The sequence below is a fragment of the Acinonyx jubatus genome, chromosome F2 (genome assembly GCF_027475565.1).
Source record: "Acinonyx jubatus isolate Ajub_Pintada_27869175 chromosome F2, VMU_Ajub_asm_v1.0, whole genome shotgun sequence".
Classification (NCBI taxonomy): domain Eukaryota; kingdom Metazoa; phylum Chordata; class Mammalia; order Carnivora; family Felidae; genus Acinonyx; species Acinonyx jubatus.
In genome coordinates, this window is record NC_069394.1 from 74,219,574 (window position 1) to 74,244,127 (window position 24,554).

General features: G+C 47.4%; 1 protein-coding gene across 3 annotated transcripts in view; it reads right to left on the reverse strand.

The window, feature by feature from the left end:
* Positions 1–24,300, reverse strand: part of LYN (LYN proto-oncogene, Src family tyrosine kinase) — a 127,318-nt gene extending 103,018 nt beyond the window's left edge. For 2 of the 3 annotated variants that reach the window (XR_008292805.1, XM_027042887.2), the window contains exon 1: positions 24,051–24,300. The gene's annotated coding sequence lies outside the window, so the exon portion shown is untranslated. The remainder of the gene's footprint in view (positions 1–24,050) is intronic. The other variant, XM_027042888.2, reaches the window with a different exon arrangement.
* Positions 24,301–24,554: the final 254 nt, after the last annotated feature.

Here is a 24,554-nt window from a genome sequence, read left to right on the forward strand (position 1 = left end):
AGAAAAGAGCAGAAGAAGAAAAGAAAAGAACAGAAAAGCAAAGCATGGAAATGTACCAAGCCAAGTTCTGACATTGGGACCGTGTGGCACACTTCCACGAAAGCCTCACTTATGTGGATGTCAGGGGAAAGAGGATAAGCAAGATACTCTCTGCCCTCAGGAATTCAGAGAACAGCAGGAGAAACAGGTAAATCAGTGCTAATACTGGTAAGACACGACAGGTACAACAGAGGTATGTTCAACACACTTCGGGGCCACAGAGCCAAGAAGTGTCAGGGTTGGCTTCACCTATGCACAAGGTATTAACCTCAGTTATTGCTTAATTGGACTTTACCATATGATATTGTCTTTAGTTTTTTCTTTTTCTTTTTTTAATTTTAGAGACCGAGAGCATGAGGGTGGTGGGGCAAAGGGAGACAGAACCCCAAGCAGGTGCCACACTCAGCATGGAGCCCAACATGGGGCTCAATCCCATGACCCTGGGATCATGACCTGAGCTGAAATTAAGAGTCAGATGCTCCTACTAGGTATTTATCCAAAGGATACAGGTGTTCTGTTACAAAGGGGCCCATGCACCCCAATGTATACAGCAGCACTATCAACAATAACCATGAGAATGGAAAGAGCCCAAATTTCCATCGACGGATAAGTGGATAAAGAAGATATTGTGTATACCCCCGCACACTGGAATATTACTCAGCAATCAAAAAGAATGAAGTCTTGCCATTTGCAACAAGGTGGATGGAAACTAGTCAGTCAGAGAAAGACAACTATACTAGAACTTCACTCATAAGAGAAATTTAAGATACAAAACAGACGAACAGAAGGGAAGGGAAGCAAAAGTAAGACAAAACCACGGAGGGGGACAAAACATCAGAGAATCTTAAATACAGGGACCAAACTGAGGGTTGCTGGAAGGGTTGTGGGTGGGGGGATGGGCTAAATGGGCAAGGGGCATTAGGGAGGACATTTGCTGGGATGAGCACTGGGTGTTACACACGGGATGAATCACTGGATTCTACTCCTGAAATCATCATTGCAATAGGTGCTAATTTGGATGTAAATTTAAAAATAAATATAATATTAAAAAAGTCAGATGCTCAACTGACTGAGCCACCCAGGCGCCCCTCGTTTGCTTTTCTCATTGTAGATGATGATGATGGTTGTGGCACAGGATGAATGTACTTAATGCCACAGTATACTTCAAGACGGCTAAGATGGTAAATGTCATGTATATTTTACCACGATAAAAAAAAACATGAGAAATTTTCCTTATCCACCAAAACCAGTATGTATATACAATGAAACACACAGATCTTAAAGGCTGTAGATCGATTTTGATGTACGTCCACAGCCACAAACCCACCTTCCAAAACAAGATACAAAACGTCCCTATCACCTCAGACCGTCCCCTTGCGTCCCTTTCTAAGTCACACCTTCCCTCTGATCGCCGTTCTTGAACTTCATGCACATGAAGTCACTCAATCTGGATTTCTTTCTGATGTATTTCCCTTAACACGTTTGTGAGATTCCACCAGGTCTTGCCTATATCAGTATACCCCCTCCTTTTTTGGGGGGTCTGAGTCGTGTCCCATTTTATGAATCCACCACCCAGATTTATTGAACCACTCTTCTGGTAACAGGTATTCGAGGCATTTCCAGGGTTTGGGGTTTTTTTTATATATATTATGAAACAAGTGCTACCTACATACTTGCACAGGTCATTTTGTGGACACATGCTCTCACTCCTCATCTGTGAACACCTAGGAGTAGAAATGCTGGGTTGTGAGGCACACGTGTGTTGAATTTTACAAGAAAACGTCAAAGGGTGTCCTGGGGTAGCTGTCCCGTTTTGTACTGCGGTCTCCCCGCATCCTAGCCAGCATTTTGGTATTATCAGTCTTTTTTTTTTTTTTTAACTTAAATAAAATTAAAAAAAAATGTTTTATTTTTGAAAGAGAGAGACAGCATGAGCAGGGGAGGGGCAGAGAGAGAGGGAGACCCAGAGTCCGAAGCAGGCTCCAGGCTCCGAGCTGTCAGCACAGAGCCCGACGCGGGGCTCGAACTCACGAACCACGAGCCGAAGTCGGATGCTCAACCGACTGAGCTGCCCAGGCGCCCCTATCAGTCTTTTTTTTTTTTTTTTTTTTTAACCGTGGCTCACCACACTATGGATGCTGCACGGGGTTATTGCTTTCGCCACGGCTCTGCTCCTTCTCTCTCGGGCAGGAGGTTCACACCCGGCTCAGCTGGAGATTGAATGGGGTTCCTTTCATTCTTTTCTTTTTCCACGGAGCACTTTCACGGACCCTTTCAAAACCAGTCCTGACAAGGAATTCTAACAGCTGAAGAGAAGAGCAGCTCCGAGATGGGGTAACGTGCCCCGAGTTCACCGGGTGGAGATCCCCACCCCCGGCCCTCTGACGAGACAGATTCCCATTTGTGAGCATCCCAGTCAACCTGCTGCCTGTCAAGGGAGAAAAAGAAACCTCAGCGAATGAGGGGTTCTGATGGAACTGTGCTACACCACGGTTTCCCGGACACAGTCCTTCCTCACTCATGGGCCACTGTGACAGCAGTCAAGAGCAGCGGGCAACCCGCAGAACGGCGAGGAGCGTGTCCCGGGGAAAGGGGAGCGAGCCCCTGGCTCGTGGGAGACCTCCCCGCCCACACCTGAGTCTGAAGTCCCCGAGTCACAGAAGCTCTGTGGAGCCCACACACCTAAAAACACAGCCAAAACAATGCTGTTGTGGTGATTGAGGCTGGCCCAGCAGGTGCTCTGTCCCACTCCAGAGGCTTCTAAGTGTGTCGGGGAGACGGCAGGACAAGCACTCTGACCCCGCAAACTGTCCACTGTCCTCACGGGTGCCCACTCTAGTTGCTTTCCTCAAAGGGGGAGGAGAGGTAGCTCCACCGGGCCTGTCTCCACCCGCCAGCACACTTGACATTCGGCTGGAACGTGACCGGAGAGTAATGGCACCACCTTAACTCACTGATCGGAACATTTGCTTACAACAGCCCGAAGGTTCCACGATGGCTACAGCTGGTGAAATGGGTCTCAACCTGACACACAAGCAGAATCTCAAGGAGACCCCTAAGAAGTACTGACCCTGGGTCCCCCGCTAGTCCCGCTTACTTGATCAGGGTGCAGCCTGGCATGGGAAGGCTTGCGTGCTCTCCAGTGATTCCCATGAGAAGTCAGCGTTGAGTACGATTACAAAAACCCTACGCTGCAACCTTACCTGCTTTTGAAAAAGAAATGGCACCATCCAGTCTTGTTAGGAACCTCATCAAATACCGGGCTCCATGTCAGAAGTGAAATCATAGTGATGGAAATGCCATGGATCGTTCAACTCCAGGGGCCCCGCTGGTTGACTACAACAGTCACAGTTCCAAGCAGCATCGGGATTCCATGCCCTTATTCAGCAGTGGGGACTGGGATGTATCCACTGCCAACCTAACCTCACTCCTGAACTCAAAACGAAAAACAATGCTCAGGAGAAAAATTAAAGCTCTAAGGGATAAACAGAGCCCCTAATGGCAACATACCCGCAGTGGAACTGGCTTTCATAGCATACTTTTGCTTCTGTGAACTTTATTTTTGTTCCATAAACCTGAGAGCCTAGGTGCCTGGGTGGCTTAGTCGGTTAAGCGCCCGACTTTTGGTTTAGACTCAGGTCATGATCTCACGGCTCACGGGATCAAGTCCCACTCTGGGCTCCGTGCTAAGGGTGCTCTTTGCACGGAGCCTGCTTGGGATTCTCTGTCCCTCTCTCACTCATGCTCTCTTTCTCAAAATAAGTAACTAAACTTAAAACCAAACAAAAACAAACCTGATAGCCAAAAATAGAAAGTTATTAAAGTTCTGAATTTGGTTATACTGTAGCCATAAAGAAAACGGTAGTATTTACAAAGTATTAGCTTTGGGGTGTATTTTATGAAAAACAGAACTCACTTCTACTTAGCTCAGATTTATCTATTGTAAAACTGTGGCTATCATTTTCCTTTATTTCAAGACTCCTGCTAGCTCATTGTTTATAATCAACTCTCAGGGAACAAATATTTTTATGAGTGATAAAACAATGTCACTTCATGTTTAAAGCCTCAAAATGTATATAAAGTTATCATAAAACCTTCTAAATTCTACATAAACAAACAATAGGCTAATCATAAATAGACAGAAGTCACTTTCAAATGGGAGGGTCTCCTTAAACCACAGTGGACTCATATTCAACTATCACCACGGAAATTAAAAGAAGCTTCCCAAGAAATAATCTCCTGCTCTTAAAACTTACAACAGCAGAAGGTTCCCAACCTGTCCATTTCCTGAAACACTGGCCGTCAAAACCAGAAGTTCAGCTCATCATTGTCCCCTTAAGTTTACTTCATCATCGTTAACTTTGTCCCACAAGCCTTGTACACAGAAGCCTTGTGATTCTCAGTGTTCCCCACTAGCTCACTTGGTTCTTTTGAAGACTTGAAAGAAATACCTCAAGGTAGGGCTCTCCTCTCCTGTTTGCTCTAATGCGAAGGCCCTTCCCCTTCATATCAATACATTTTTTTATTTATTTTATTTTATTTTATTTTTTTAAAGTTATTTATTTATCTTTGAGACAGAGAGAGACAGAGCATGAGCAGGGGAGGGGCAGAGAGAGAGGGAGACACAGAATCTGAAACAGGCTCCAGGCTCCGAGCTGTCAGCACAGAGCCCAACGCGGGGCTCGAACTCACGGACTGTAAGATCATGACCTGAGCCGAAGTCGGAAGCCCAACGACCGAGCCACCCGGGCGCCCCAAGACATTTTTTTAAATGCATCTGATATATGATCACTGACTCCCGTCTGGCTCCTGCCGGGTGTCTGTCTAGTAACGAATCCGTCACTGCCCTGGGTAGGCCATTAACCCAAGTCAAGGTGCCAATGCCTGTTTTGACTTCGGCTCCTCTCATCTGTTTGGTTGAGCCCCAAGAACCAGATAAGGACTTAGCACACGCTATTCAGTGGGTGCTCTCTCCTAGCTGCCTCCAGCTCAGGTTCAGGATGAAGCAGTGGTTTTGTGGCCCGAAGGTTCTCGCAGGCCCAGCAACGACTCCAAACTGTCCGCCGACGGAGTTTATTTCAGCATATGCCCTGTGCCCCTTCGGAACCGGCATGAAAAATATTGACCCAAGACTCCCACGGCAACACTTGCATCCCTACTGAAAGCAAGCGTGACACAGCACCTCTGCCCGACCCCAAGACTGCAGCGACCACGTTTGGGGACTATTCATCCTGGGAAATCACCAGGGGTGGTTCTGGTCAGGCCACAAAGTATACCAAGGGATCCTGCAGGAGCCCAAGAATGGGCACAAGGGCTGGCGGTGAAAGGAGACCGCTCCTTTTCTGTTAAAGTCAACGTCAAAACACTCCCACTTGCTCTGACTTCGTCTAGACGGATTTGGGGTTTTACTCAAAGAATCACCTGACAACGCCAGTAACGAAAGAGAATACGGGGATTCTGATACACCATCCTTCGTAAACGAAAAGCTGAAGTCTTACCTATCGCTCTTTTAACGTCTTTTCAGAGAGCTGTCATTCAGAAATGGAAAAGGCCATTTATAAACCATACGGAGACACTCGGTCACGGACTGTCCGAGTGCTGAGCAAAGACACTGGCCGTAGAGCGGCCTCCCAGGGAACTCGCTGGGGGACACTGCCTCCCAGGGAATAAAGTGGCTCCGCCCAGGCACAACCTTTCGAACCCGCAAGGCTCTGTAACAGCATTTTAAGGTCAAGCGTTAGCGAGTATTCATACTGAAGAGTTCCTGCCTTATGGGAAGAAAAATGCAAGCTACATAAGTAATTAGCAAAAGAAAGATGGGAGATACATTCTGAAGAAAAGGCTTAATCCAATCAAGAGTCAGTCTTCACTATAAAACAAATTATTTGCTCTGCTTTAGCGGAAGAGGAAAATTATTCTTTCCCAGCAAAGGGTGACAACTGTAATAGATTAAACTCAGTTACCAGCTGAAGTTAATGCGGATAAATTCAACTGGCTTAATCCTGATCATGCTTTAAACTCCTGACGTGATGTTTAAAGTTTCAGTACAATTTCAATGAATTTATTCGCTCTTCACCTTTTCAAGCTCTGACCATGGTAAAAAAAAAAAAAAAAAAAAGAGAGAAGAAAAGAAAAAAAAAATCACACCAAATTGGCAAAATCGGGGGTGTCCTCTTGCTCTGACTGGTTTTTAGCATCTGGGGTTCTGTCTTCCGCAAGACAGAGCGGTTAGACATCAGATTCACTGAACGGCGGAGCTGAGCTTGACCCAGGTTCAAGTTCCAGCGCCCACCCCCCCCCTCGCCCCCCCACAGAGCTACGTGACACTGGTTAGTCTGCACAAATGGGATGGTAACTGTACCAATTTCAAAAGGCTCTTGTGAAGATTAAATGAATAAAAACTTAGTGAGTGTTAATGACGCACCGTGTGTGCTCAAAAAAACATTCGCTGCGTCATTTTAATTATCAGTCTCTCAGGAGCGACCACATCCCTGGGTTTCCATGTAAGTAAGCGTATAAAGTCAACCTCATAAACTAAAGTCAAGGACATCACCTTCCACGTAGTATAGTCGTGACTTTTTTTTTTTAATAAAAATAAGCTTTCAAGGTTAAATACAGGCATACCTCATTTTATTGTACTTGGCTTTTTCCAACTGCATTTGCTGATTTCATGTCTCTGTCACATTTATTATCATTATATTGTTACAGTGACTTGTGATCAGGGATTATGACTCACTGAGAACTCAGATGATGGTTAGCATTTTTTAGCAGTAAGGTACTTTTTCATTAAGCTATGTACATTTTTTTTAAAGACATAATCCTTTTGCACACTTAATAGACTACAGTATAATATAAACATAACTTTTATATGCACTGGAAAACCAACAAATTCATCCGACTTGCTTGACTGCAACATGCACTTTATTGCAGTGGTCTGGAACCGAACTTACCATCTCTCCAAGGTATGCCTGCAAAACACACACACCAGCCTGGGGGTCAGGCTGGCTCAGGTTCCATTTACTTAGTAGCTAAGGGAGCATTTAATTTATTATCTCTGAGCCTTGGCTTCCTTATCAATAACAGAAATATTAGCAGCACACCTCGTAAAGAATTGGTGAGGGGCGCCTGGGTGGCTCAGTCGGTTAAGCATCCGACTTTGGCTCAGGTCATGATCTCGCGGTCCGTGAGTTCGAGCCCTGCGTCGGGCTCTGTGCGGACAGCTCAGAGCCTGGAGCCTCTTTCAGATTCTGTGTCTCCCTCTCTCTCTGACCCTCCCCTGTTCATGCTGTCTCTCCCTGTCTCAAAAATAAATAAACGTTAAAAAAAATTTTTAAAAAAAAGATAAAAAAAAAGAATTGGTGATCTAACACAGGACACACATTCAATAAAATTGCTATTTCTATTGTATTTTCTGTGAAAGGTAAAGATTGCTCAAGATGGGAAGAAAAATGAGTGCTAACTGTGCTGGCATGATTATAAAACTCAAGCAGCTGAGAAAGAAGCTTGCTTCCCCTTCGGCACCATGGCTAATCACTCCCAGCTCCTTTTTCTCTTTGGTCCTGACACATTGGTCTTTTGTCTAAGAAGACTGAGAATCGGATTCTGTGTCTCATCATTAGCTAGCATTTAGTAAGACTGTGGATTTGAGGACCAAGGGCCAGAAAGTCCTTTTAGCCCCCTGCAGAGGCGAAACAACGCATGGAAAACTTAAGTCATCCTGGTGTGGGTTTCTCCTTTGTCCATCATTCATCCAAACATTCTTTCCCTCTTGGCAATACACTGTGCTTCTAAGCTTTCACAAACATTTCATAATGCAGTGCTGGCTCAAATCCAAGCATGCATCTAGACTCAGAGTACCATGGCCTTTGCAAAATCTTTTCAGTAATTTCCATACAGTTGCACAGAATAAGCTCCCTGAAGACTGAGGGCCAAAAATGATTACTTTACCAAAAGAAAAGCAAATATTAAATATTTGTTAAGACTCTATTATGTTCTGAATAGATCCACATAAATTGGCACAGCTAAATTTCCAAAGACCTTCTATAATTAATCGCCACACAACAGATGGCCACATGGAAATGACCAGAAGTCAAGCGCCTTGCCCATGATCATACCTCCAACAGTGAGAATTTATACCTGCAAATGTGGAGCCAGGTCACATGACCGGGACCTCCGTCCACTGTCCCTACATGACATTACCCCTCACAAAGAGAATGACACAGAAGCACTGGCTCCAATGATCACACGCTTGACTCTTGGGAGAGTCCGTGAGAAGCTATGGTCACGTCCATTCTCTAAGTGGGGGAGCTGGGGCTCCCAGAGACCACCTCCCCACAAAGTAAACTTTGCAGTTAAGGGCACTTGCAGGATAGGACAGGACAAAATGCCCAGGTTACCCTCAGAATTTAAAGCTCAGCTTTCCAGGATTCCCCTCCAGCGTGAATAACACAGCCCTTTACAATCTTGGAGGATTCTCTTGGGGAGGACCTTTATTTAAGTAGCAGCCCTAAAGGAGAAAAACTATTTTGAGTATAAAAGACACAGCAAATGTTCCCCCCCCCATGCACCCTGCCGACAATATGAAGCTTTATGGAAATTGCATTATAAATTACCCCTTGAAATCCTGCAAAGTTTAATTAATAAAACTGGAGAACAGTTCAGTCTGGGAAACATCAAAAGCCACACACAACATATCATTAAAAACAGTTGCCTGGAATCTATACAAAAGAGAAAACGGACTAGTGGGTGCCCAGGGCAAGCGGGGTTTGGGGGGGCTTGGGGGAAATGGAGAGGGACGGCTCATGGGTACAGGATTTCTTTTTGTTGTGAACAAAACGTTCTCAGGTTGACTGCAGTAATGGTTGCTCAATTCTGTGAACATACTAAAAACCACTGAATTGCATACTTTAAATGGGTAAATTATATGGTGTGTGAATTCTATCTCAGGAGGGCCACGCTGTAAAAAAGGCCACATACAGGAGGATTCTATTTATATTACATCCTGGAAAAGGCCCAACTATAGCGACCGAGAACAGATCAGCGCTTGCCAGACGCTGGGGGTGACAGAACCATTCTGTATCCTTATTATGGTAATGGCCAAGGGAATCCATACATTTTTTCAATCATAGAATTGCATAGAAAATTTTAAAAGTCGACTAAAAAAAAGGACAAAAAAACTCCAGTCGTTTCTTAACATCAAACCTACTTTCACTTAAATCTTTGTTCATTTAACTTTGTTAAATTTTTCAAAACAAAAATGCTTACTAATCTTAAAAAATTGTTCCGATGACTTAGAGTGCCGTATCCCCCTACTGAAGGGATTTTGAAATATTCTGGAGCACATCTGAAGGATCAGCGGTTTTTTTTTTTTTTTTTTTTTTGTCAGAGGGGGGATATCCAAGGCAGAAAAGGCAATTTTAAGAGGAGGGCGGGGTTCGGGATTATTGCTACAACTCAGGGGTCCCATGCAGTCAAGCCCCTCGTAAATGCCACAGGTGAACTTGGAGGTCTGCTTAGCATCTGTAAAGCTCGTTCTCGACCTCAAGGTGTTGTTAAGGTAGTCAGACTTCGAGCATCCTGTAACCCATTATTAGGAGGAGAAAAAGTATCTTTTAAGATACAACAGAGAAGACTCAACGTTCATTAGCCTCAAATCTGGATTCGTTTATGTGGCATGGTAAGAATCACATGAATCAAAGCCAGAGCAGTAACGTGTGCACCTCATCTCCCTGTTGGAGGGGGAAAGGCCAAGGTTGCTCTAAGCTCAGAGGGCTTGAGGGGGGCAGAGTCTGGATGGAACCCACTCTCTGGCCGGGCCACAGTAGTCTATCCAGGCACTCAGGTGAGGGAGCCTGAGGGTGGGCCTCGACCAAATTAGGCAAGATTTTTATTCCCTCCCTTTTTATCTATAAAACTTTTTTTTTTTTAACTGCTTTACCTCTCATGCTTAAGGACTGCCTAACAATAAAAGAAAATGTTTTCCCTTTGCCTCCTGCCTGAAGGGGAAGAAAAGGCTAGAGGGACCGAAATTTGACCCCAAACGGCACCCACAGGCGGCGTGTGGCGAGTTAGATTTCTCTGAGGACTTTCAGGTATATTACCTCATTTAACCCTTGCAGCAATGGGATGGAATGTGAAGTAAACCTGTCATTGCTGACTTAGGTGTAAGGAAAATGAGGCCTGACGAGTTTAAGGAACTTCATCTCATGCCCTACACCTACAACGGGACAGACGTGGATTAGAACCCAATTTTTTTATTTTTTTATTTTTATTAAAAAAAATTTTTTTTTTTTTAATCTTCAACTCAGGAACACACTTCTTCAGCAAAAACACGGTCCTGCTGTGGTCAGGCTCCTGGGCCTAGGCCCCCCTCCCCGTCCTCCACTTCCAGGATTCATTCCTTCTTATGTCACCAACAGACATAAGTGGTGGAAACTCTCAGACACTTTGGTCAGGGGCCAGGGGGCTGCAGGTGGTTATGCCATGGGCTCCCCCTGCCCTCCTGGCCTGTGGTTCTCTGGGGCCTTGACCCAGACCACAACCCGCGCCGTTTCTCGTAGGAAGGCCGCGCCTCCATACTCCCTGCCTGTGTGTGCTCTTCCTACTTCATAGGAAATAGAGATTCATACTCCTCATTCTACTTTTTAAAAATATTTTCACTTCCCGAGTCCACATGGAACAATTCTGCCATTTAGAGCAAGTGGATGTAGCTGCGGGTCACATGCATACATATTCATGAGGACGGAGTATCCCAGAAATGTTTTCTGAATGATGAATAAATGAAGCATTACTTCATGGATTAATAAATTCCACAGGTCAAATAATGGTGCGGTCTCCTCTCCGACAAAAATAAAGTGTCAGAACGACGTGAGGCAGGACAGTGAGTAGTAATAAGGGTACCGTGTTCCTTCGCATCAGAAAAATGGGTCCTAGTTTCCTGAGGCGCTTCCCAACTGAATTCCCAAAACCAGTTAGTACTTCCAGATGTCTACGCACAGACTGGCTTCGGGTCATGTGGCCGGATGTGCGATTACTTTTGGGCCACTGGAAACCACCTTCCCAAGCCCACGTTTTTATATCCGCCTTGACACATTCACTTGGCTGTGCAGAGATGGGGAGAAAAGCGAGACGAATGAATGGAGGAAGAAAAAGGTATTTAAATAAGGCTTGGATCAAACTCCCAGGTGAGAATTTTAGCAACGGAACAGCCAGGGTATAACACAGGGCAAGGACCTGCTCGGGATCGAACCGCAGTCATTAGGCAGAGGCGGGGAGCTGGCCAGGGCCTGCCAGACCCAGAGCTCAGCAAGCTGCTCATCTGCCAAACAAAAGGCTTTGTGCTGCTCTTCAGTTTCTTACACCTTATTGCCGACAAGCCGACACTGGAAACTAACTTAAAACTGGGAGCAGGACGACAGATGCCTTTGAGGGAAGACAGTATTGTCAGGGGGGCACACGGGGAAGCAGAGGGTCCGGCTCTGCTTCTTGAGCTGGGGGTGGTCACAGGAGGCTTTGCTTTAAGCCACTTGCTGCGTGTATGTTCCACTTCAATCGAAAGAAAAAGCCCCCTGATGCGCTGGGCAAACTTCCTTAAAATCTCCCCTTCGAGGGGCACCGGGGTGGCTCAGTCCGTTAAGTGTCCGACTTCAGCTTGGGTCATGATCTCACCGTTTGTGGGTTCGAACCCCATATCCGGCTCTGTGCTGACCGCTCAGAGCCTGGAGCCTGCCTCCGACTCGGTCTCCCTCTCTCTCTGCCCCTCCCCGGCTTGCGCGCTGTCTCAAAAATAAATAAACATTAAAAAAACTCAAATAAATAAAAGCTCCCCTTCGAGCCTAGGAGGAAAACACCATCGGAAATGTGCTTTCCTATGATTTGGAATCAGTGAGTACACAGCAAGAAAGAACAGAGTTATCAAGAGTCGGGTAGTCCAACCTGTTCGGTTTTTTTTCTTCAATGTTTATTTTTGAGAGACGGGGGACAGGAGGGGCAGAGAGAGGGGCACAGAGGATCCGAAGTGAGCTCTGTGCTGACAGCAGAGAGCCTGATGCGGGTGTCGAACTCACAAATCCTGAGGTCATGACCTGGGCCAAAGTCGAACGCTCAATGGACTGAGTCACCCAGGCGCCCCTGGTCCAACCTGTTCTAAAGGGTCCCATGAGAGAATCACTGTTTACAAACTTCTGGGAATGGAGAAGGCCCACTTTGCACCCCAGCCATATCCCCTTCAGGCCTCCAATCGTGCCTCCTCCTTACCCTCCAATCTAGCCTCTGCCTTTGTACAATTCTCCACTCATGCGCACGCGCGCACACACACACACACACACACACACACACACACACAGCCGTGTCCACATCTTGTCAGCCATCAGTCCACATGGCTCTATGTTAAATGACACAGAGTTGAAGACCCTGCCCCCTCCCTTCCAAAAAAGTCAACACCAGCCAACGTGGTGGGCAAATCTCAGAATAAGGAGAATTTATCAAGAAAAATCAATGAAATATCCTCTCCACCACCCTCATCTAATTTGTATACATTTCTGTTTATCTAGCAACTTTTCTAAAATCATTTTATTTTATTCTGAGAGAGAGAGAGAGAGAGAACGCAAGAGGGGGAGAGGGAGAAAATCTTTAATTTTTTTTAATATTTATTTTTGAGAACGAGACAGAGCGTGAGCAGGGGAGGGGCAGAGAGAGAGAGGGAGACACAGAATCCGAAGCAGGCTCCAGGCTCTGAGCTGTCAGCACAGAGCCTGATGTGGGGCTCGAACCCACCAGCCATGAGATCCTGACCCGAGCCGAAGTCGGACTCCTCCGACTGAGCCACCCGGGTGCCCTTTGATGTTTTGAGTTTATAATGGTGCTAAAGTAATATGCATTCAGTCCTTGGCATCGTGAATTTTTATCATTCCCCGGACTAGCCACAGACAGCACGACACTCTCCTGTGAGGCCGGGCAGTGGCAGTGACTCCCAGGGAACTACGCGATCACAAGGGTCAACAACCACTACGCCACCACCATTCTGTCCCCACACAACCATTCTGCTTTCCACTTGCAGTACGTATTCAGTACATTACAGGAGATCTTCAACACCTTATTAGTACACAAAACAGTCTTTGTGTTCGTTGATGTTGGTTAATGTGACTGGTCTGAGCACATTTAAGGTAAGCTAGGCTCAGCTAGGATGTTCAATAGGTTAGGTAGATAAAGCACATGGGTTTATTCGCATGTAACCCTATCATGAGTCAAGGAAGATCTGTAGCTATCCTCTCGTGACTATTTCTCTTAACATACTGGTCTCTCAAGGTTCATCCATGTTTGAGCACGTGTCAGAATTTTCTTCCTTTTTAAGGCTGAATAATATTCCATTGTATGTACACACATTTAGTTTGTCTGTGCATCTGCCGACGGACGCCTGGGTTCCTTACGCCCCTCAGCTCTTGTGAATAATCCTGCTATGAATGTGGGTGCACAAATATTTCTTTTGAGACCCCGCTTTCGATTTTGGGGGGTACACACCTAGAAATAGAAGTACTGGATTGTACGGTCATTCTAGGTTTAACGTTTTGAGGAACAGCCACCCTGGACCAATTCACGTTCCGACCAGCAGCACCCAAGAGTTCCAATTTTTCCACATCCTTGCCAACACTTGTTATTTTCTGGGGTTTTTGTTGTTTCTTTTTTTGTTTGCTAGAGAGAGAGAGCTAGCACATGCAGGCAATTGCATGAGTTGGGGGGGCACGAGGGAGACGGGGCACGAGGGAGGGGGGCATGAGGGAGGGGGGCACGAGGGAGAAACCAAAAATATTGGTTTCTGGGCACTGATTAAGGTGCTCAGGGATCTCCTGAGCAAGAAGGTTACTGTTCCATCCATGACCTTGGCACATTAATTTGTCAGCCTTGTGGTCCGTGAACCACCCAGAGAGAACAGAGTACCATAAGCTCTTCCAGGGCAGGAACCTCATGCTACCAATGTTTGCTTCCCCCAAAGCACCCACTACAATGCCCAACACACAGCACTCAATACATATACGTCTTAAAAATAAACTGTGGTTATGGAAGTCCAGTAATCACTACTAATCCCACACCAGTCTGTGTGACTACACACACACACACCACATACTGTACACATCACAAATTAGCAAATTAGTAATCAAGATAACTTATATTCTCCTTCTAATTTCTTGACTCTCACGAGTTCCCCCCCCCCCCCCCGCCTTTATTCCTCATTCATCTCTCACTTCTCTTATCCCTCTCCACTCCTTTTCTATTCATGTTAGGGCCACCCATGGGACATTACCTCCCTTTACTGACTACCGTCCAACCCCAAGTATGCCCATTTATGAGCCAATCACTGGCAAGAGTAGGAGCCTCTGACCAGTCAGGGCCACCCTATCGATGGGGATGGGGACAACTGCTGAACCTTCAGCGGAGAAGATGAACCCTGAAATAATCTGGGCTCTGTTTCGAAGAGAGGTGGGGTAACGGTGCTGGGTGGGCAGGCAATCAATCATGTCCCTACACGTCCCCGATCGACAGCCACAGCCTCAGAATTTGTCAAAACAGTGCGAGAAGGCAGAGTTAGCAGCAGTAGGCAGAAGTTACCAAAATGAAACATTGTAGCATGATAGAAAAATCTGTCTCCTCTCCAGAGCTGTCCAAAAATGAAATGGGTCACTTTGAGCACCCTCTCACGGTGCTCTCACAATGTGGCCTCCATTACCTGCAGTAGGATAACCTGGCAGGAGACTAACATTTGAGACCCAGGATTCACGGGAAGGTGACTACCTCCCTGCTAAGGGCCATGTGTAAGACACTACCAGAATCTCTTCCTTTTTACAAGATTCTAGGATTCAAACGTTGAATACCAAGGTAGATAGGGGACGTCAAGAGCCCGAGGGTTGACACTTGACGTGCGAAGGGTTATGTTATGTGTTAAGTTGGATTGCACGGCCTCATCTCTCTTGAAGACTTCTAACTATGGCAGCAATGTAACGTCGGGGTCATTCACTAGAGTGCTCAGAATGGTTTCTTCTACTAGACTCTTGAAAGGTTATCCACTCGTAAAGGAATTGAAGGAAACTTACAATGAAATCCTCATTCAGTGGTCGTATTAATTCAGTTAAAACCTTAACAATAACTGAGGGCCGGAAAGTAAGACACACAGGCAGTTATGAAATTTAACCGGTTAACATTTCCTTTCTATATCCATTTTAATCCATTAAAATTGAAACCATTCAAAAAAGGCAATGTGCTCCCGTGTCCAGAGAGACAACAACCAGGGTCTTGTCCAGAGAGACAAAAAAAAAACAACTTACGGTACTCATTTGATTATATGGATGACCCTGCATTCCACATTAGAATTTCATTTGAAGCCAGAGAGACTGGGTGCCTGCTACCATATTCGTCTGTCCCCCTCTAGACCACGAAGCCTCTCATGTAAGGATGCAGTCCATCCCAGAGGACCCCTGGCCTCTCTGGAATCCCCAGGCTCATTTGCCTATCTCCGTAAAGCCCCTATCTAGAGAATTCCTTCTACTCCTTCTACACCCAGCTCCAGCGTCTCTTCCTATCACCGGGAGCCCTCTCCTTCCGCTTGCAGAGCGCCGTGTGTATACATCTAGGATGGCACGGGTCACACTCTGAACACCACATCTGTGTCCTCACGCTCCCCTACAAAGGGCATCCTTGAATGCCAAGACCATCCCGCTAACCCTGGTAGCCCCTGGGCTTACTGTAGTTCTGGGAACCTCATAGGCAGATCCAAAGTTCAGTCAAGACTCCAGCACGTGGCAAACTGCTGGGCAGGATGGTTTGTGACTGATCCCCCATTAGACTCTGAACTCTCATTGGATTGTGATAGTATTTAAATTTTTGCTCAGCATGTGTTTGTTGAAGGAAGGAAGGAAGGAAGGAAGGAAGGAAGGAAGGAAGGAAGGAAGGGTTCCTCCCCTCTAAGAAAGAATCACCTAGTCCATTATAAAAAGAGCTCCCTTTTATTTGGTGCCTGCTGTGTACCAGAAACAACATTAGGAGATAGGAGGTTGGCTCTGTTAATCACCACCACAAACCTGGTATTACTAAATGGTGAGGATAAGTAACTTACCTAAAGTCATAAGCAGGGGAACCGAGATAGGAACTCAGATCCGTTTAACTTGAAACCCGCTGTCTTTTTACCATTTACATTATCTCCCCTCAAATTTAAAGGTAAGAATCTCTCAAAGGCATTGAAAACAAGAGATATTCAATATGTGGTATCGGATTATGCAAGGTAGTTGCCAGCATCATCGGCAAATTATGCCATTTTGGCCAAATATTGCCATTCCTAGTTATGGAAGGGATTTTTTTTTTTTTATAATATTTTTGAGAGAGAGAGAGAGAGCATGCGTGCCAGAGCACGGGTTGGGGTGGGGCAGAGAGAGAGGGAGACACAGAATCCAAAGCAGGCTCCAGGCTCCGAGTCATCAGCACAGAGCCCGATGCGGGGCTCGAACTCACAGACCGTGAGATCATGACCCGAGCCGAAGTCAGAGGCTCAACCGACTGAGCCACCCAGGCACTCCTGGTAATGCTTTTACTATCTTATAGATCATAAAAGGGATCCCAACACCAAGCTGCTGCTTTGTAATACATTCTCTCTCTTTTTTTTTTTTTTTTTTTTGTAAGTAGGCTTCTCATCCAGTGCACAGCCCAACATGGGGCTTGAACTCATGACCCAGAGCCCAAGACCTGAGTGGAGATAAAGAGTCAGACACCCAACTGACTGAGTCACCCAGGCACCCCAACAGATTTGCCTTTTAAATCAAATGGAAAATACTCATAATGCCACAGAAACTTAGACCTCAACTCCAAATTAATTGCTCATTTCTTCAATAGTGTTGCTATCATTAAGAATATTTAGATAGGAGTTTGGACAAGATGACCACTCAGGCCAGCGATCAAGTACCGACCTGCTAGTGACTACAAGGTCAAGGCTTCTGATGTTACACAAGACAGCAATAAATGTTACTTTTCAGCCCCAAATTAATCTCTGTGGAGGTGCCTGTTAGCCCCTGGGTTAATGATCCACCTCTTCCGAGCAGCTAATGAGTATTCACTATCTCTTCATCATCTGGCAACTCCATTTTACAGCCAAGAGTCTGGGCGAGAAGTTGGTCGTGAAGGAAGAAAATGGCTTCCCGCTAAAAGGCTCTGGTGATTCTCCTTTTACACAGTAAAATCCAACATTTCGTGTTCTGGGCAATGGCCCTCCAGGCTTATCCCCACTCCACTAGAACGAGTTCTTGGATCTTTGAATGATTCCTGCACAGCTTACTCAAACATTTGTTACGCTCCATGCTAAATATGACTAAATAGAAGAAAGAGACCCGCCTTTAAGAAAATATTATATCTACTTACAAGACGCAGAGCCCATGAGTTCCTCCAGGGGCAAGTCTGCTCACGATTAGATCACACAAGCTCCATTGTGGCCGCTTTGGCCCCAACGTTTCCTGATGGCTCTTCCCTTTCCCCTGCACTCACACTGGCTTCACGTCACTGCTCATTACAATGGTGTTTTAAAGTCAAATAAGTGATTCTTGGGGCGCCTGGGTCGCTCAGTTGGTTGAGCGTCCGACTTCGGCTCAGGTCACGATCTCACAGTCTGTGGGTTCGAGCCCCGTGTCGGGCTCTGTGCGGACAGCTCGGAGCCTGGAGCCTGCTTCCGATTCCGTGTCTCCCTCTCTCTCTGTCCCTCCCCTGCCCTCTCTCGCTCATGCTCTCTCAAAAGAAACAAATATTAAATTAAAAAAAAAACGTTTATCAAATAAGTGATTCTTAAAAAAAAAAATGTACCAAGGCAATAAAATTGGTATAACCCAGAAATAATCACTATCAAAACTTTAGTACAAAAAGTATCGATGTGCATAGCTTACAGATTAGGTGTCTCACCAATGCATATATTTCAGAAATACTATCATATATTACCCACACATTTGTGTTCAACTTATTTTTTCTTTTTCTTTTTTAAATTCCAGTATAGTTAACATACGTTATATTAGTTTCAGGTGGACAGTGTGGGATTGTGACCTGAGCTGAAATCAAGAGCCAGAAGCCCAATCAACGGGCCACCCAGGCGCCCCAACTGAATACTATTTTTAGAAAGATCTACGGTGTTCCATTGTATGGATTTATCTTAATTTGTATTTGCTTAATAAGCCTCCCTATCAGACTGGAGCTTCTTGGAATCTCTGGGCTCCCCCAAATGTTTTAAACTCTAATAGATCTCACTACGCTGTTCTTGAAAGGACGGCTCTGGGTCACACTGCCCGGTGATCTAGAAGGAAAAGCTCTTTCACCAAATTCGTTTTTCTTTCTTTCTTTTTCTTCTTCTTCTTTTTTTTTTTTTTTTTTTTTTTTTTTTGCATACACATAGACGTGCATTCAGGCACAAGGTGAAACATGTTTCTTGATGTGGGTTATGGTCAAAGAAATATGAAAGTCACATGAAAGTCACCGCCCTATCCCAAAAAATTAACAAGAGGCTAGAGTTTAAGTAATTTTAAAAATAGGACTGAACCACTATAGTTAGCTTAAGAAATTATTATATTGCCTGAACATTAAAAGATTTCAGAACACCTAGTTAGATTTTCAGAATGATTTCCATGATGGTGACCATCAAAACGTACATCTTTCTGTTGCTGAAGACTCAAACATGGCCACCATGGGCTTTGCCACAGAAGGCTCTCCAGTGATGACTACGCTCGTTCTCCCCCTTCCCCGCACCCCCCCCCCGCCCCCTCTCAGAGGCAAACTGAAAATGAACAGAGCAGAAGGTGGTAGAAAGAACCCTGAGGAAAAAAAAGCAGTGTTGAGTGGTAAGGAAGGTGGGGCTGCAGGCAAATGACTGGGTCTGGGGCCTTCCAAGCAGGAGGAAGTATCACTTCCTTGCCGGCCCCCTCCCTCGGGCCTCCCGTCAGGCCGCTGGCTACAGTTCTGCCCTCTGTGACACAGCTTCCCCGTGGAAAGCAGAAGTGGTCCTCCCTCTCCAGAGGGTCTCTCTGAGACGAGCTTCTCTGTTCCCCTCACCCCCGTGGGGGTTAACATTAACAGGAAGAGGCACCCAGAAGGCCCAAAGGCCAAGAAGACATCATTACTTGAGCTGAGGCACCCAGAAGGCCCAGAGGCCAAGAAGACATCACGACTTGAGCTGAGGCACCCAGAAGGCCCAAAGGCCAAGAAGACATCACGACTTGAGCTGAGGCACCCAGAAGGCCCAAAGGTCAAGAAGACATCACTACTTGAGCTGAGGCACCCAGAAGGCCCAAAGGCCAAGAAGACATCATTACTTGAGTTGGAGGTAGAATAAATGCAAACCCATCTCTCCGGTCTCCCCAGCACTGAAAAGTGGGCCCAAGGAAGTACTGACAGCTCTCCCATGCCCCACAACTGATGCGGTACCCACAGACAGAGGAAGAAGGACTAGAGAGGCACGTTGGCAAAGAGCTTTCAGATGGCACGGCTTGGGATCAACAGAGTCAGTGTAGATGCTCAGAGAAAGGTGGGAGTGTGGGCAGACCCAGCATTATCAGACTTGCCTGAGGTATGAACTGTAAAAAGCAGATGAGATTGACTTAAAGGCACTCTGAGCTACACGAATGGAGACTTCTGCCCAGGGTTCTCCAACTCACCGGAAGCAGAGCCCAGACCAGTAAGAAATACCTACATTGATGGATTCTATAAAGGTCTCACCATTCGTATAATTTTACGGGACATCATTTGTATAAGTCAGCGTTATGAAAAATGAACAGTTACAATGACATGAGCCAATAAACTCTTGCCATAAATGCTCATCTCTTATCACGTCAACTCATGGTTCATGGACCTGGTAAGAGGGAGAACAGAGAGCTGAAGAGGGGGGCCAGAGAAGGGAGACTGGGAATATGTGAGGGTTAATAAAGACAGTCAAACAACCAAACTTTGGAAGAGTTCTATACAAATGAAAGCCATTTCCAGATGGTCAATAGAACTTTCAAGAACTACTTTTGTGGCAAATAAGGAATGCTGACAGCTTATTCAGTACTAAGGGAAAGTGAAGCACAGAACAAGATTGAGGAAAAAGTCCAAGAATGAAGAACAAAGGCTACATCAATGGCCCCTGTAACTTGTTAGCATGGATGTACCTTTTTAAAAATGTTTTTAATGTTTATTTTTGAGAGAAAGGGAACGCAGGGAGGGGCAGAGAGAGACAGAGGGGGAGACAGAGAATCTGAAGCAGGTTCTGCATTGACAGCAAAAAGCCCGATGTGGGGTTTGAACTCAGGAAGCAAGAGATCATGACCTGAGCCAAAGTCAATTGCTTAACCAACTGAGTCACCCAGGTGCCCATGGATGCACCTTTTAAACACAACATCCCAAATCGTTATTTGAACTTTCTCTTCTAAATTACAAGAGAGCCCGTCCAGCTAACTTAAGCCAAGGATATCCAAAAGAGGGTCCAAATCTTTAAACTGGGCTGTTTCAAAAATTCTAATTCCTCAACTGGCAGACTCCTATGCTATTTTCTATACTTGGGCTTCTCCCCTAAATGGGAACTTACTCAAAATAAATTTCAGAAATGATGATAGAGTGAACTCAACATTTCACAACTTAAGTATCAGGAAACCGGGCAACTGTAAGAAATCTTTCAATATTTCTGACTGGGGGAAAAAAAAAAGACTTCCTCTTACATATTTGTCCTCTTCTGTCACCAGTCTTTAAAGATAACAGGCAATGTGTACCCTCTTGTAAGAGTGTTGGCTTTGAAGGGTACCTTGCTCATAGCAGGTGCTCAGTAAAGGGTAGTGTATGTTTTAACGAGCATCTTCTGGGCCCTATCTCCCTACTCTATATTTTCACCTCAAATGATGCTCCTACTGTTATAACCACCACACAAGGAGGCCTGTAAGGTTCACGGGAGGCATTTCTAGCAGAGGCTGGAGGCAATCCTTGGGCAAAGTATTACCTGAGCACTTCTGTATTAACCAATAAGCCCTAATAGCCCCAAGGCAGTCACTAGAGTTGCTTGGGCAACAGCCGATGTAGGAGTCACCTTGGCAGTGATCAGATCTCCCCCCTCCCTGAGCAGGAAGCAGTGCTAAAAGGCACAGAAACGCATCTCCCGGAACATGCCTTAAGTGCCCTGCTTGATGATGCAATCGCCAAAAGATAGAAGAAAATTACCTTGTGGTTCCCCTTTTTGAAAATGTTTATTAAGTGATTTCTTTCCCGTAGTTGAGTACCTACTACAGGGCAAAGGCGGAAAAGTGCGGAACGCTCTGAATATGGAGCCAGAAAACATACCTACTCTGCCCAACGGTGCTACTTTGCCACCTGTAACCTTGGGCAGGACACCAAACCCCTTTGTTTTGTACCTGTCCCTGCCCACCCTGGGGTCCATGAGAGGTTCAGATGAAATTATAACTCAGGAAGGCTTCTGACTCCGGGATCAGTGATTCCCAGGAATCGCTCCTAACAAGCGAAAGGGATGAGCACCGTCATCGCGATGGGTCACCGATCGACGTCCCAACTAATGACTATCCATGCTTGAGGACATGGAGGTCATGGAGATCAGCAGTGTGAGCTGTGACAACGTTTCACACCGCAGCCTCAGACACCTTGTGTTCTTATTTACGCAGATGCAAATTATACTACCCATAAGCAAACCCATGCTAATGTTGTTGAATCACAACTCTGTGTATTCATTTGAGCCAAATGGCGTCTCCGATGTTTTGAATACAAGTGAAATGGACCTAAGGGGCTTGGACAGTCCTCGATTCACAAAATTGCTGGACCACTTTTCTGCTAAAAAAGCCCCTGGGGGTTGGGAGGATATGGCAAGGTCTCCATATACGTGGGCAACATCGAGTGGGTCGTCTTGATTGGGCAAATGACCTTTAATCCAAATCAAGCCCTTGCTCCCAGTGATACAGCTGAGTAACGGGTCCTGCAGAGAGACTGACCCTGGGAGAACTGGACAGTCAAAAAAAGTCCCTCAAATCCCCATTTCAGAAACCAGGACGGAGGGCCAGCGGGCTTCAAGTGCCTTACGAACCAGCCCTGTTCCTTGACCTTGTGCGGAGCCAAACTCGAAGCCAAACTTCACCCTTTCTTCCAAGTAATCTCGACTCTGTGACAGGCACTGGGGCTAGCGTTTTGGACAAGACAGAGCAGTTTTAACAGAGCCTTCATTGCAGTGGTGAATACAGACACGCACACATACACACACACGGACAAATCATGATATAACGCCAGTTACTGCTATGAAGGAAATGTTGGCCGAACAAACGGACAAGTCATTAACCCAACTTATCCCAAATCACAGCTCTGGTAGATAATGGCAGAGGCCCAAACTTAGGTTTTCCAGTTCCTGTTTTCTCTTCCCTTACCGGGGCTGGCCTCTACCCTTCACTCAGGAAGAGGGTTACCCCACTCTGCCTCCAAAGAGGCCCAGTCACCAAAAGCCTCCTGTGATCAAATTAAATGTCTTCAAGCCTTAAGACATTTAGCTCCTTGCCTCCAAACGAAAACCGGGGACTAACTGAATCCCACCCTTTTTCCAGCAGACTTTACTTCATTTAGGAAGGGCTTCTCGGGACTTACTAAATTCCTATACTCCTGTTCCCCCCTGCACGGCTGTGGCTTTTACCTGTGCAGGGACAACAGGCCTGCCCTCCTAAACCCTACAAGTGCCTGTAGGGGCGGTCAACAAATCAAAAGTCAAACATCTTTACTGGCTAGTGCTTAGGGTGAGTGAGACTCCCGGGCACTAGCTGTGCAGACAGCTAATCTCCGGTGTATTTATTAAGCACGTTTACTAGGAGGGTCAGGTGGCTAAATCGGACCATGTAGTCTTAGGTTTAAAATCAACAAATTGCAAAGAACCAGGGAACCCTGTTTTGATAGAGTTACTGTATTTGCAACAAATAACAGCGCCATTTACAGAATGCCTGTGAGTGTACTTGGGGCTTTGCATGCAATACACAGCTCAGAAAGTAAGTATGTTCTCCCAGAGATGAAAAAACCCACGCAGGTAATTTCAGTAATAGGCCCAAGCTGACACTCGGCGAGGCAACTGCAAGGCCCGATTCAACTGGGGTTTCTGGCAAAGAAGTTGGGTGGGTTTGGGATAATACACACACACACACACACACACACACACACACACACACACACACACACACACGAATGGAGACACAACCGCACGACCACGTCAGCTATTAGACAGGAACATCGCAAACACACAGCTTGGAGAAGATGCCACAGTCGGCCAAGATAACGCAGGAAAGCGGGAACTGACGCTTACACCCTTCCCCCCAAGGCGAAGGAAAGGCAACCCCTGAATTCTTAAAATAACTCTCGCTTCCTCTCCGCCGGCGGAGGCACGGGACTGCTCCTAGGCAGGCGGGGAGGCGCCGGGCTCGGCGGGAGGGTGCCTACCGATTCTGCCGCAGCCCCCCCCCACCCCACCCCGACGTCACGCTCGCGAGGAGCCTGGCAGAGGGCCCGGGCCGAGCCCCATCCCTCACCTCGGGGGGCCCCGGCGCGGCCGGATTTTGCAGCCCGAGGAGTCCCCGCCGGGATCCCCGCCGCGCGCCGGCTCCGCGCGGCGAGGGGCTTCCCCGAGGCGCACCGAGAGTGGCCCGGGCGGGGACGGCAGCCAGCGCTCGGGTCGGCACCGGAGGGACCCGCCGCGCGCCTGCCCTCGCACCCGCACCTCCCACCGCGCCCCTGCGCGCCGCAGCCGAGAGGACACCTGCGGAGCCGCCCGCCCCCGCGACCGCGCTCCCCCAGGGCCGGGCCACCCACAGGCTGGAGGCATCCGCGCTGCCAGGAGGCGGCGCGCGCCCCCGGCCGCCGCGGCCCGCGCCGACCCCCCCCCAGCCCCCGGCCCCCGGCCCGCCCGGCGTCCGGGACTCCGGCCGGGGACACAGCCGCGGTCCCCACCCCTCCACCCCCACCCCGCGCCCACCCCCCGGCTAGCTCCGGGGACTCACCAGCTCCGGGTGAAAGTTGCTGGGCGGCGGCGGCGCTCCACGGTGACTCGAGTTCAGAGCGGGGGGCGCGACGGGGCGGCCCCGCGGGGCCGGCGCAGGGCGGGCTGCGGGCTCGGGGCCCGGGGTGGCGCGGCCGCCCCGCCTGCCGCGGGCTGGAGGCTGCAGCGCGTCGGGCCCGGAGGCGCCACGGCAGGGGAGCGAGCGGCCGGCGGCCCGGAGCGGCGGGAGAGGAACTGGCTGTCGCTGGGCTCGGCCGAGAGGTCCCAGCTACTTCCTGGTGCTCGGATTTGCATACTGCGCCGGGAGGGCGGGGAAGTGACCGTTTGGCCTCTGCCCAAGGCTTGGGTCTTCGGCGTGGCCGTCGCGCAAGCTTTGAAGGCAGAGAAACTTGGAGTCGCAGCGTGCCGCTCGGGGGAGCGGAGCCGCTGGGGCCCCACATGCTCCTGTCGACGCGGACAGAAGGCTCTTCCAGGGAGCCCGGCCACGGAGCCTCGGTCGGCCGCC